At 29.0% G+C, this 12,407-nt stretch overlaps 1 protein-coding gene across 1 annotated transcript in view; it reads left to right on the top strand.

Moving 5' to 3' along the window:
* The first annotated feature begins 246 nt into the window (after nt 1–246).
* Nucleotides 247–12,407, top strand: part of LOC148234794 (uncharacterized) — a 102,420-nt gene continuing 90,259 nt past the window's right edge. Inside the window, exon 1 of the mRNA XM_088186267.1 lies at nt 247–572. The gene's annotated coding sequence lies outside the window, so the exon portion shown is untranslated. The remainder of the gene's footprint in view (nt 573–12,407) is intronic.

The raw sequence follows: 12,407 nt of genomic DNA, 5'->3' as shown, positions 1-12,407 counted from the left end.
TTTTAGGCGAAAGTACCTTTAAACAGTTCTATAGATGTATTTTATTTTAATATTTGTGTGTTATATTTTTATTTATATATTGATATTTACAATACTAAAACAATAGGAGAGTAATAAAATATTGAATGCTTATATATTTATAAATGTAAAATATATTAAAATTTATTTTTTTAGCTGCACGCTTTGAGAGTCACAGCCGCTATCCATCTACCGGTGTGAAAGAGGTAATCGTCTCGACCACCAGCCAGATTCAAGAATGAAGTATCAGTCCGCGGCCAGTGCACTTAGGCAGTGCTCGTGGGTATTGTTGACATCGACATAAACAACAATACAAAAACAGTTTGTTTAGTACCAGTTTGAAATTCCACACCAAGTTGACGGGACATTCCGACTTGTCCATTAGTTTAGTGCAGTGTTTGTGTGAGGTTTCATTCATTAGGCGAGTGATTCAAGATTCGAGCTCTCCAAAGAGTGATAATTGAGTAACAGAGCGAAATGTCAAGAGTAGTTTGATCAGTGCTACCAGAACTCTTGCGGCACACCACTACAGAGCAAATAGACATCGACGGACGGTGAGTTGCAAAACCCGATTTTTATTTATTTAACCGGATTTTATCGATTACATATTTTAGATTCCAAATTTGGACACTTATTATAGTTATACTATCATACATTTATGAAATATAGAAAGAACACAATGCGATTGGTTTCTTGAGGTGCTATGAAATTTTTTTAGTAGCTAAAATTTTTTTAAGCTACTCTGATTGACAGTGAGATTATTGATTTTATTTGTATTTAAATGCTGGACAACTCACTTGCATCATATTTAGAATGATCTGTTCTCTCTTTTGTAATAATTTCATAAGTAAAATATATCAATGGTGAACGAGTATGACGCAAAAAGCTGTCAGATGTGATTTGTGTTTACTAATTATAACTGCTTTTGTCAATGAAGTTGACTTTCAAAACATTAGCAATGCTTAAGTATAAATATTTTTCATAGATAATGATAGTATAATGAAGTAACTAATCCTATATATTAGGTAAAATAGTTTCAGAAATTAATCTCAGGTTAATAATGTCAAATTATATATTCACTATATAAATTAGCTTTATAAAGAATTATTAGTTTATGAAAAGTATAAAACGTTTACTGTTGAAAAGAGCGAGGAGAGTAGTGTATACTTTAAATCGTTCATCAGGAAGTTAGTATAGTATTCAATGAAGTATTTGCAACAACTTTGTATTTAAACATTATGGGATTAGGTGTAGGAATGTACTTAAAATGCTATATAAAATAAAATGTTTTTAACCTCATTTTACTACAATACAATAAAGTAAAAGCTTTTATTGTTACACTTACATTGTATGTATACTGTCTTAGAACTATATGTATCAAAATTGATCTTGATGTTATTTTTAACTAATACATATTCAAAGCTAACTCATTTATTAAAAATTAGTTCGCTATATTAATGCTTATAGTAACAATGAATTTAATATAAATAAAAAATAGTGGATTAATGTTAATTATAGGTATATAAAATATTGTATTGCTTACAATTATTTTATATGTAAATTAAAAATTAGTAAATGCAGTTCATTATTTGTCATAGTATATGTTTGATACAAGTGTAATGAACACGCACAGTACGACATGTGGCAATAAAAACTGAACCTTTAAATTTAGCAACTCCTTATAAAGGCTAGGATTATTTTTAAGTTTCTGTTACCATTTATGCTGGTAAGACATTTACTCTGTAACTGCTAAAATAGGTTTTTATATTATCATAGCAAAGTTTATTTCTACAAAAGAAAGTCCGATTGCCTTTTTGATAAAAGCGTTGGGATACATTTCATTGCATTATTAGCATAGTGTCTACTCAATCAATCACTTTTTGAAGTTGCTAAGAGGCAGTGTCAATAATTCGTTATTGCTTATTGACTTTCAGCTGTGAGCCTTAGAGTGTCCTAGAGAGTCGCGATCGCGTCCCTTATTCTTATTGAGAAAGCTATGAAGACATAGATAAATTTATGTAAGATGGTGCTAATATATTAGAGCTATGCATCATATTTGCTTTTTTTTTAAGTCTGTCAGTGTATAAGTGAATAATAAAAACTGAATACGTCTACTTTATAATTAAGAACTAAGCTAAAAAGTTTTATTTTTATTTTTAAATTACATACAATAATTAGACGGTTTTAAAAGCTATATATATATATTTGATAAAAATATTTATCTATTTTTTTTAATATAATACTAAATAATTGATGCTTGCTTCTTCTTGAACTGTATATTAATATGCATTGAAGGAATTATGGTTAACTATTGTAGCGCTTATAATTTAATTTTTATATAAATTAAAAATTAGTTACTAAACGTAGAATACAGGTTTAATGAACATGCACAATACAATTTATTTTTTTCTTTAGGTCAGGAATATTTTTAAGGTTTTGTCACTCTTTTTGATAGCGTACCACTTATTTTGTACTATATATAATAGCAGTTACTACGTGAAATAGATAAAAAAGTAGTGATTTATTAATTGCTTTATACAAAAATAGCGTAAAAGATATTTTTATGATAGTTTTTTATTTAATCAAAGGATTTAGTCTTAAAAGTTATATTAAGGTAATAAATACACAAGTGCAAAATATATATTACTTGTTATATGCTTTATCATTAGTTTTATTATTTTTAAACATCAATATCACCGCTATAAAAATTTAATAACCTTAAATTATAGGCGAGATTAAACATATTTAAAATGTTTCTAAACACATTATTAGTAAGTTTTCTCAAAAAAAAAATGGCGCATTTTGATGCTAGCTGATGTAAAAAGCACTTGTTTCTGTAAAGAAACTTTTTCCCGTGTTAATTACCGTTTTACAAAAGATTCGAAGGACCAGCGAAACACTTAAATTAGTATTTATGTATTTTATTTTGTCTTTATAAATATTATAAATTAGGGAGAATTGTGCTTGCCTGCTAAATGCACTTGTTTTATTATAAAAAATATAAATGAAAGATTTACCCATATTAAAAAATAGTTTATAATTTAAAAAATAAATAAATGCTCTTTTGTGTTAAATATTATTTTGCACAATTTATAAAAATAGTGTTTAAAATATAATATTTTCTAATAAATATTAGGCAGACATCATCTATTTAAAAAAAATCTAGTATTATTAAATGTATGAAGCTAGTTTCTTTATTGAATTTCAGTTCTTTATATTAATTGTACATAAGTATATAAGTATACATTCATTCATGGATTTAGGGTTTAAATTTATATATATATTATAGTTATTGTAGCGCTTATAATTTAAGTGAATTATATTTAAATAGAAGAGTAAAATATGACTAAAAAAACTAAACATTGATTGATCAAAAACATGCGATACGTCTTTCCTTCTCTATCTCTAGATCAGAAATATTATTAAAGTACCGTCAGATTTTCTGATTGTTGTTGAGTTACCCAAAAACGTATAGTAAATAGATAACAGGCAATGGATCTTGGTATTATATTAGAACATAATAGTTATTGTATCGTTAGAATGATAGAAATAGTATCAAAATGTTTGTTATTGCTTCTAAGCGTTTGAGTAAAGTAAAACATTACTCTAGCAAAGGAAAAGTTAACGACTAGAAGATGATGTTACTTTAAGAAGTTAAAACTTTTGAATGGAGTAAAACTAAAACACTTGTTCGTTGAGCTCCGAGCTCTGTTCTCGACCGCTGGAGTAAGGTTAATCACTCGCTAAAAATAGTTTTCACGCATTAATATACGTTTGACCAGTAAACTATATTATTTGTATAAAATATATGATACATATATTTAACAAATTTAATTTATGTTATAATATAATCAATTCCTCATTGTTAATAGAATGTGTTAACTTTAAATATAGATATGCTATTATAAATTTTATTTAAATTTTTACTATGATATAAAAGTGAGTTAGATATTATTTTAAACCTTAATGGTTAAAATTAACATATTATTTACACACCTATATTTATAAATTGGCATGCAATTTAATACGCCATTCCAAATTACATTATTAGTCGTTCGCCTTGAATTTCTTATGTGACTTGTTCGTCAAGAATGTCAACAGGCCTCCAAATTATCGATTGCCTTTACAAGTTTTCCTTATGCCCATTAAAAAATCTATAGTTTCTCTTTGATAAGTCCCACAGATCTTTGCCACAGGTATTGTTTAAAAAGGCAAATTTAGAGGTGTCATGTCAAGATCAATTCACACGTTCCATTGTGCTCAATCTTGCGTTATCTATTCCTCCAAAGACCGATTGTTCTCTCGGCGTGTTGTACTGTGACCAAATAACAGTTTTACATTGTTTGATATTAAAAAAAGAAGAGTACTGCTACTAAATAATATGCGGGTACGACGAGATACCGAAATATTCGGCCCGCATTGCTGTCAATGGAAAGTTTGTACCATTGTACCGAGAGAGTGATTTTGGTAGTGCTTACGCTTTTTGTTTAAATTTAAGAAAAAATAATAATACTGTATTTATTTTAAATTACACATTGAAGGTTTATACAATGCGATAAAAACGTTTCCTTCTATTTAGGAAGTTTAATAGCTTCAAGGCTTACAACGTAATATTCACGACCTTTAAAAGTCAAAGTTGGAATGTCAAGTGCATATTATTGAAACATATTTATGGATGTTACATATATATTAATTTTTGTGTATTTAATAGCCATTGTATCATTTATGATAATGAAACGTATCCATTTAGCATGCGAGAAATCCAATTTCGATTTTGAATGTGAATTGTTAATTGAACAATGGACTTATTAGTATGTACATACTAAATATATTTGACTGAAATTATCTTAAAAGCTAAAATTATTATAAAATAATTAAGTAGTACATTTTAATGTATTTTTGAATAGCCTTAGTATTTTTTTGTATTATAAAAAAATAATATTTTTTAGTATTTTTGTAATTTCTTCAGATCCAAATGTGGGCTCCTGAAGGTGGTTATAGTTCTCGGTCGCGTCCACTGTTCTTGCCTGTGAAGTCTAGAACTGCAGCACTTGCCAAGACCGTTTGTCTGCTCATTACTATGAGTAGAGATATTGACATTTTCTCGTGTACATATTGGGTTTTGGTTCAATTTGTGTGGGACACTTTTGTCTTGTTTTTGTATTTTTACTTATATGTGTGTATGCATATGTATTAGAAATTCTTATTTATTTAATATATTTAATACTTAACTGTCAGGTTACGGTGGTCATAATTTTAATAAATAATTAAATATGTCCTCGCTTTTTAGAGGACATTAAATCTAAATTCAATAAATACTACAGTTATGAATTTTTAATCCAAACCTAAGTAGTAAATGTGGAAAATAAAATTTAGTCAAATTATGTGCCATATAACCTAAAACTGCTTTAAAGCTTAAAACAAAATTATAATTTTTCTCAGATTAATTAGCAATATATAATATAAAAATCTCATTCGTTTACTCTAAATTGCGTATTTTAAATAATAAAATAAATTTATTATTATCTATATCATAAACTAGATTTGTTAATTATATTATTAACAATGGACCCATAAATTTAATCATAGTAATTAGTGGCCATTTTCAATTTAAAAAAAAATTCGTTCACGTATACTTACGCATTGTACGAGTTTTCTACAAATGGAATCTGAGCGCATATCTGACATTTTTTTCTTCCTCTTCTCCACCTCATTGTGCTAAAGAAGCAACTTTCTTTGCTTTAATTCAATTCATTTGAACGATACGAATGTGAAAAGAACACGCTTCGAGAGATTAACTCAATTAATTCGTTGCGAAATGTTCTGAAACCGATTTCGCACTCGGTAATGAGTAATATGTGTTTTGCAATAATATTAAATACGATATCTGCTCGGTGATATTATAATACTAAAAGCGAATTACATGCTTTCTCCATTTAGAATATTGGTGTGAAATCGTATTATTTTAATTCGGCTCTATAGTTAAGGTACAATCTAATGTGTACTATTGATCGTTAGCAAATTTCTCATATCATTCATTATGGAATTATATAATGGTTATGTATTATAGATTTTAGAAAATCATTATAAAAATATTGTTGAAATGATAGATGACAGTTAAATTAATAAATAATACTACAAGTTTATTTGTATATTCTTATATGAACACGTTTTTTAGAAAGTGTTGATTTTATTTTCAAAACCTCTCCACAAATTTTTTTTTTATTTAATACTAGACTTCAAAAAATATTTGTAAATACATCTTAACGATTTATTAGGATGATCAATTATGTATTGCAGACACTCTAGAGTTATTTTAAATTATTTTAGGGCTTTTGATTAATTATATGATTTTTTTAAATAAGGAAGTAAATTTATTGGTTATTAGTATTTTTGGCGATATACTTAAAAATATTTTTTGGTTATATAATATATTTTTATAAATTATTTAGTTTAATCGTATTAATGCTATTACATCAATAAACATATTTTTTATTTTTTCTATACGAATAATTATGTAATCTTTTTTTACGATGGGGTAGGAGAGAGCTATATTATTATTTTCGTAAAATCTTATTATGAAAGTATTCCTTTCTCAAGTAATATAATCCCGGTGTTAAAGTGTGATTTGTTAAGCTTTTGAAAATATATATTCTACTTCGGATATTAACTTCTTATTTATCTTAAATCACTAGATTAATGTTGGAGGTTGACAACTTTGATGAATAAATTACATGATGCAGTAATTATATTGGCAAAATATTAGATTTTAACGAAAGTTTGTCGTGGTGAAATATGATTTTTTAGGGGCGTAGCCCTAGGGATGGATGATCTCACAGCCAATGAGACTCTTGTATGAATCTAGATGGATTGTTTTATTAAGTGATATTTACATGTGACAAATGGACGATTACGGCGTGACGTTTCTTGCGATTGCGGCGAAGGTGGCGCAGGTGGTGATGCCGGTAGATGATTCTCAGGGTTCTTAGAGGTGCGTGCGGTCTGTCTGTCGGTGAGGGCGCGTATCTGGTTCCTCCGGATGGCTCTCTGCTGTCTCCGGCTATCTTGTGTGGTGCCTCCGATCGTCTCCCTCAAGTGCCATGGACCGTCTGCACTCTCCTCATCGGAGTCCGGGCTTATATCCTTTAGGGGTTGCACGCTTGCTGGCCAATCGCGATTGTGCATCGATCTCATAACCAATCGCTGCAGTCGCTTCGTATAACTCGAGAAATCGAATATTGCATCTTCGAAAGTGAGTATTTTGCTTGTCCAGACTTTCGAATTATTCGGAAAGGGTTTGTAATGTGGTGATTGGTTTTGTCACAAAAGGGATTCTCTTAACGACTCGTGTTGTGTGGTCAAAAGATATCCGTCTTGTACCATGATATTTGTCTCATTGTAAATGCATTAACGTTTTTGGTCACGGTCATCAACAATGAGACAATTGACCTATGTGTGTGGTCGCCACAATTTATTTATCATCTATTTTTTCACCAATTGCTAATCGTAACTTGTTCAATAAATAATAAAACGCTCGTTACCGAGCGATCCCACTGCGATTATATTGCTTTTGACGTGGATTTTTGCCTTCTGAGAAGTGATAATTGTTTTTTACGCTCTCCTATTGATCAAAATTCGGCTTAGTTATGCTTCATTATATTCTCACATATTATAAGTCGTAATATTGTTATAAAAAGTCTTAATATGAACGCTAAATAACGGAGCTTTTACTGCGACGGCACAATTGTATGTGTGAGAAGTGATAATATTTTTGCGTTCTATTTGTCAAAATTTGTTTAGATATGCTTTATTTTATTTTCACTAATTGTAAGACGTAATATTGTTGTAAATCACTTACTACATATTTTCATATGGAACGCCAACGATATATCGCAACACACACAAGAAATGAAAAAATCTTGTTGGTCTCCGAAACTCATTTTACGTTACCGAGCGTTTCTATTGCGACGGAGTCGACACGATTTTATTACTTTTGACGTAGATTTTTGACTTCTGAGAAGTGATAATTGCTTTTTGAGCTTTCTTATTAATCAAAATTACAGTACGATTAAATTATTTTTGATGTGGATTCTAAATAGAGTCGTTGTTTAGGGAAGAAAGTAGGTATGGGAATTTTCTCCTCCTTTGAATTTGTACAGAAAAGTGCATGTCATTCAAAGAAATACTATTTATGAATCTGAAATTGAAATATTAAAAAATACGGTCACTGACAAGTCAAAATTTGCCCCCCCCTTCCCCTCCACTGGAATAAGTTGAATGTCCAAAATTCTGAAAGTACAGCATCACATCCAATAAAAGGCTGCAGATGTTATTTTTTTTCTTAAGCAATCGTAAATTTGCGGTTAAACTTTCATACTAAAAAATAAAAGAAGTGAACAAAATGATGTCACCTTTTTGTGCATGCATTCAGTAACAATGCTGTTCCACCGCGTTACATTGTAAAAAAAGCACTGATCATACCTGATACGTTGTATAGCATATTTGCGTTAACACAGTCAGTTCGAGAGCTAGCAATTTCAGCATTATTCATAATTGAGAAAGAGATGGCAAGCTTGAGTTTACGCCCCTACTATTAGATCTAAAGCACACGATGCTGATATACGTTTGATATACTTATAATGATTATATTTTAAACAAATTTATATAAATTAAAATCAATACTGTATTTTTTATTTTTATTAATGGGATAAAAATAAAATTTTGATTTTGTGAATTAGTTGTTCCGCAATGGAGAACGCCAAATTGTGGTAACTTGGTGTTGCTTTGTGATACATTTATAGAACAACCCAATTATTATTATTACTTTATATAAAACTTTCATCTGTTTCATTAGTTTAAGCAGAAACGAAGCAACGATTTTACTTGTAACTTGCGGTGCTTTTTCAAGCGCCTCTTTTTAGGGATTCATTTTTTTATTAAATTTAAGTAATAGTGTTAAATGTATTTAACATAATTTTGTTTTCATCGTGTCATTACTAATTTTTTTTAAACCTTTTTGTAGATAACAATAAAAATGAATTAAATTGCGTAACGCAACTATTATTCAATCAGAAAATCATATGTTTAATATTTTTTCTGTGAATTATTTTGTAGATGATTTTTTCTTTTTCCGAAGTAAAATAGCCATATATGTAGTATATATGATACACGTACATTTATACGTACGATATTCATTCATTCTATTTTTAATCTAGCGTACTTATTGTTGCGTGGGAAAACGAAATGGCTGTCGAGTGAACGGAAAGTTCATGAATAGAAACCTTGGCACGACACTGTTCAAATTTACAAAGGTATTGCTTTTTTATTAAAAACGTGCACTCATATTGGACCATTTTTTTTGTCCAATATAATTAATATATAAAAATAAATATTTTCTCTCACATATGTTTGTACAGTATTTATAACCGATTGGCTAACTGAAGTAAAGGGCAACTGACATCCGCTCGATCGGCTCGCATAACAGTTATAATCGTTTTCCTGGACGTTTAGCGTACTAATGTTTGCTTTTTATTCGAGTTTAATTAACCATACACGTTTTCGAATCTTAAGGCGAATTCCACCCGTGTGACAATGCCTGACCCAAAACTGAAACTGGTTATATAACGTCGAAAAATTCCTGCACAGATGTGCCATCGCCATCTTTTCAATAGTAGTTTCATCTCATGCCACTTGTATGTAAACGATTTTGTCGAGAAATAACATTCTTAATATTACAATCTTCTATTCCAGCTACTTGTGTACGTATATATATAAATTCATAAGGTAAAGGAAATATCACAGTTGCTTCCATTTGAAGGTTAGTATTGTACTATATTGGAAAATTGTATTTAAAAACTAAAATATTTTACAATGATTTTAATTATTTCACTATTCGTATAATTCGAAGAACTAGTGGTTGTAAATTTAATATAAAAATAAGAATTGATATTGCGATGTCAAATATAGAGCAACAAATACATATTATGGGATTCAGTGCTGCAGTAGTTCTTGTCATAAAGATAATTCAACTTAAGTAAAAGTATATGATATTTTCAACTGTATCATTATTTATTATTTTTATTTCACTGAAGCAAAACTGTTTTTTGTTAAAATTCAGTGGCATTCAAGTATAAATAAAAGCTATTTTTTACACACTGATTTTTCAGCTGTGATGTTGTAGTTTGTAAGGTTTTAATCGCGTATTTTATCAATTCCTAAATAAGGGAATTGATACTGCAATTTCTAATCGCATTAAAAAAACTGAAAAAATAATCATTAGATCGTGATTTTGGGTCACGATCCTCATCAATGAGGAAACGACAATGTAGGTAGAAATTCATTATTTATTTTAGTTATGATATCAGAGATTTAGATTTGATTATATTTTCGAGTATAGTTTGGCACGTACGTTGTCCTCGAAAATAACCGGTTGTTTGACATTTACGTCACAATTTCAAAGTTGTACCGTTACAGAAATGTTACGGCTTCGTTATTTAACATCTCGTAATATTTTCTCGCCGCGTCGGATGCTAAACATGTTTATGATATAAAAATTTGATTAGACGCGATTTATAAAAATGTTACATTTATAAATTGAGAGTTACCATAAAACGCTACAGTTTTACGACTTTTTCTACATGGAAGATTCTATTCGTTCTAAATACATAATTTAATTGAAAAATAATATTTTAATACAAATATTGTATATTGTTGTATTGTAACTTTATTAGTGTTTAATATAGATAATTTCGTAGATTCATTTTTTCTTTGAAAGATTTTGCTTCAATTTTTTTTATTATGCATATATAAAAGCATTATAATAAGGTTGATTATTAAAACATTGCGTTTTATTAATAAAAACATACGCCTTTAGAAAGCATCATTCGCTTGATGGGCATTGTCCAAGGTCGTTTTGCATTGCAACAGGAATTTTGTGGAACCAATGATTTATTATATCTGTGACCGTTTCGCAATAAAAAAATATTCTCTTAATGACAGAGAATATTTACTGTAAGAATAAAACTCTTTTTTACACTTATTTATGTGATTTTTTCTGGTCGTAACGAGGGTTGTGTGGTCCCAATCCCTTACAGCGTAAGACGTACTCTATTGCCTTGTTTCCTTGTTGATAGATGATCATTTTGGTCACAGTAAGTTAACGCAAGCTTTCAAAACATGGGCATCTGTGTGTGGTCACTACAAATCCAATAAAAAATATTACATAACTTGAAGCTGAGTTTAAAGTTAAAACGTGGAATTATTTATAATGAATATTTTTGATAAAATACTATACATATATTATTTTTGCATTGTACATTAATTGCATGATATATTAAAAAGTAATACAAAATAAACTCAGTTTTAGGTTTGAAGCATCATTTTGTTGAGTCCATCACTGGAATATTTTTTTTTTGTAATTTTAAATCTAAAATTTTGTACTTTTATTTTTTGCTTAAAATCACTATTTTTAACTCTTTTGCTGTGACAAAATGCTCAAAAATTCAGTAAAATTGCATTTTAAATATAGTATATAATATATTATATTTATATGACATAATCAAGAAAGTGAAAATATTTGTAATGAATATTTTATATTTATTATAAAATATTAAAAAATATTTTAAGTTATATATTATTGATTTTTTCTTCATACAGACTTACATCAACTTGATGATATCCGATTGTGTATTATTATCGCCGATTAGGGTTAATCATTATGGTACACTGAATTAAATCACAATAACACGATTTAACTGTGCATAGCACATTACGTAAATGAATAGAGTCTTCTTAGGTGCAATTTGTCTTTATGACATAAATAGCATCTTGGTGGCTTACCAGTTTTCTTTTCTTGAGTTGGGTATTGACCGTTGAAACGTTGTGCGTGCAGAATACCGTTACGCTCTGCAAAACAGCATCCAAAGTACGGAAAGAGAGAGAGAGAAAGAGAAGAATTCTTAGGCGCGATTGCATCAGATTAGCAACATACTGAGAGGATTCTGGTCCGCGGATAACATCAACCACAATACAAAGCCGACCGAGACGTTCCGCATGCTGATATTCTCACTTTCTGCGTTTTAAAGGCAACGATTGCGTATGATAATGTAAAATATACCAAAAGTGACTTTCAAATCAAATTCTTTGTGTATTTTTTTCATGATTGTATTCAGTGATTAATATTAGAAAAGTATATGAAGTTCTATGTGGCTTAACTTAATTAAACTAATTGAGAAAAATGAAAGATATCTCCCGATTGGAATGTAACTACATATATAATCTTTCCTGTTGTGATGTTATAATAGATCACTTGCTTTGTTTCGTAAAATTAAATTGTGAGTACTTTTAGTTTTTTAAAAAAATATATTAATTTCCTTTTCTTATTGTAGAGA

The sequence above is a fragment of the Plectrocnemia conspersa genome, unplaced genomic scaffold, assembly GCF_051122295.1.
Source record: "Plectrocnemia conspersa isolate PC_06_02 unplaced genomic scaffold, ASM5112229v1 ptg000005l, whole genome shotgun sequence".
In the NCBI taxonomy this organism is placed as follows: domain Eukaryota; kingdom Metazoa; phylum Arthropoda; class Insecta; order Trichoptera; family Polycentropodidae; genus Plectrocnemia; species Plectrocnemia conspersa.
This window is presented reverse-complemented; position numbering and strand designations above follow the sequence as displayed.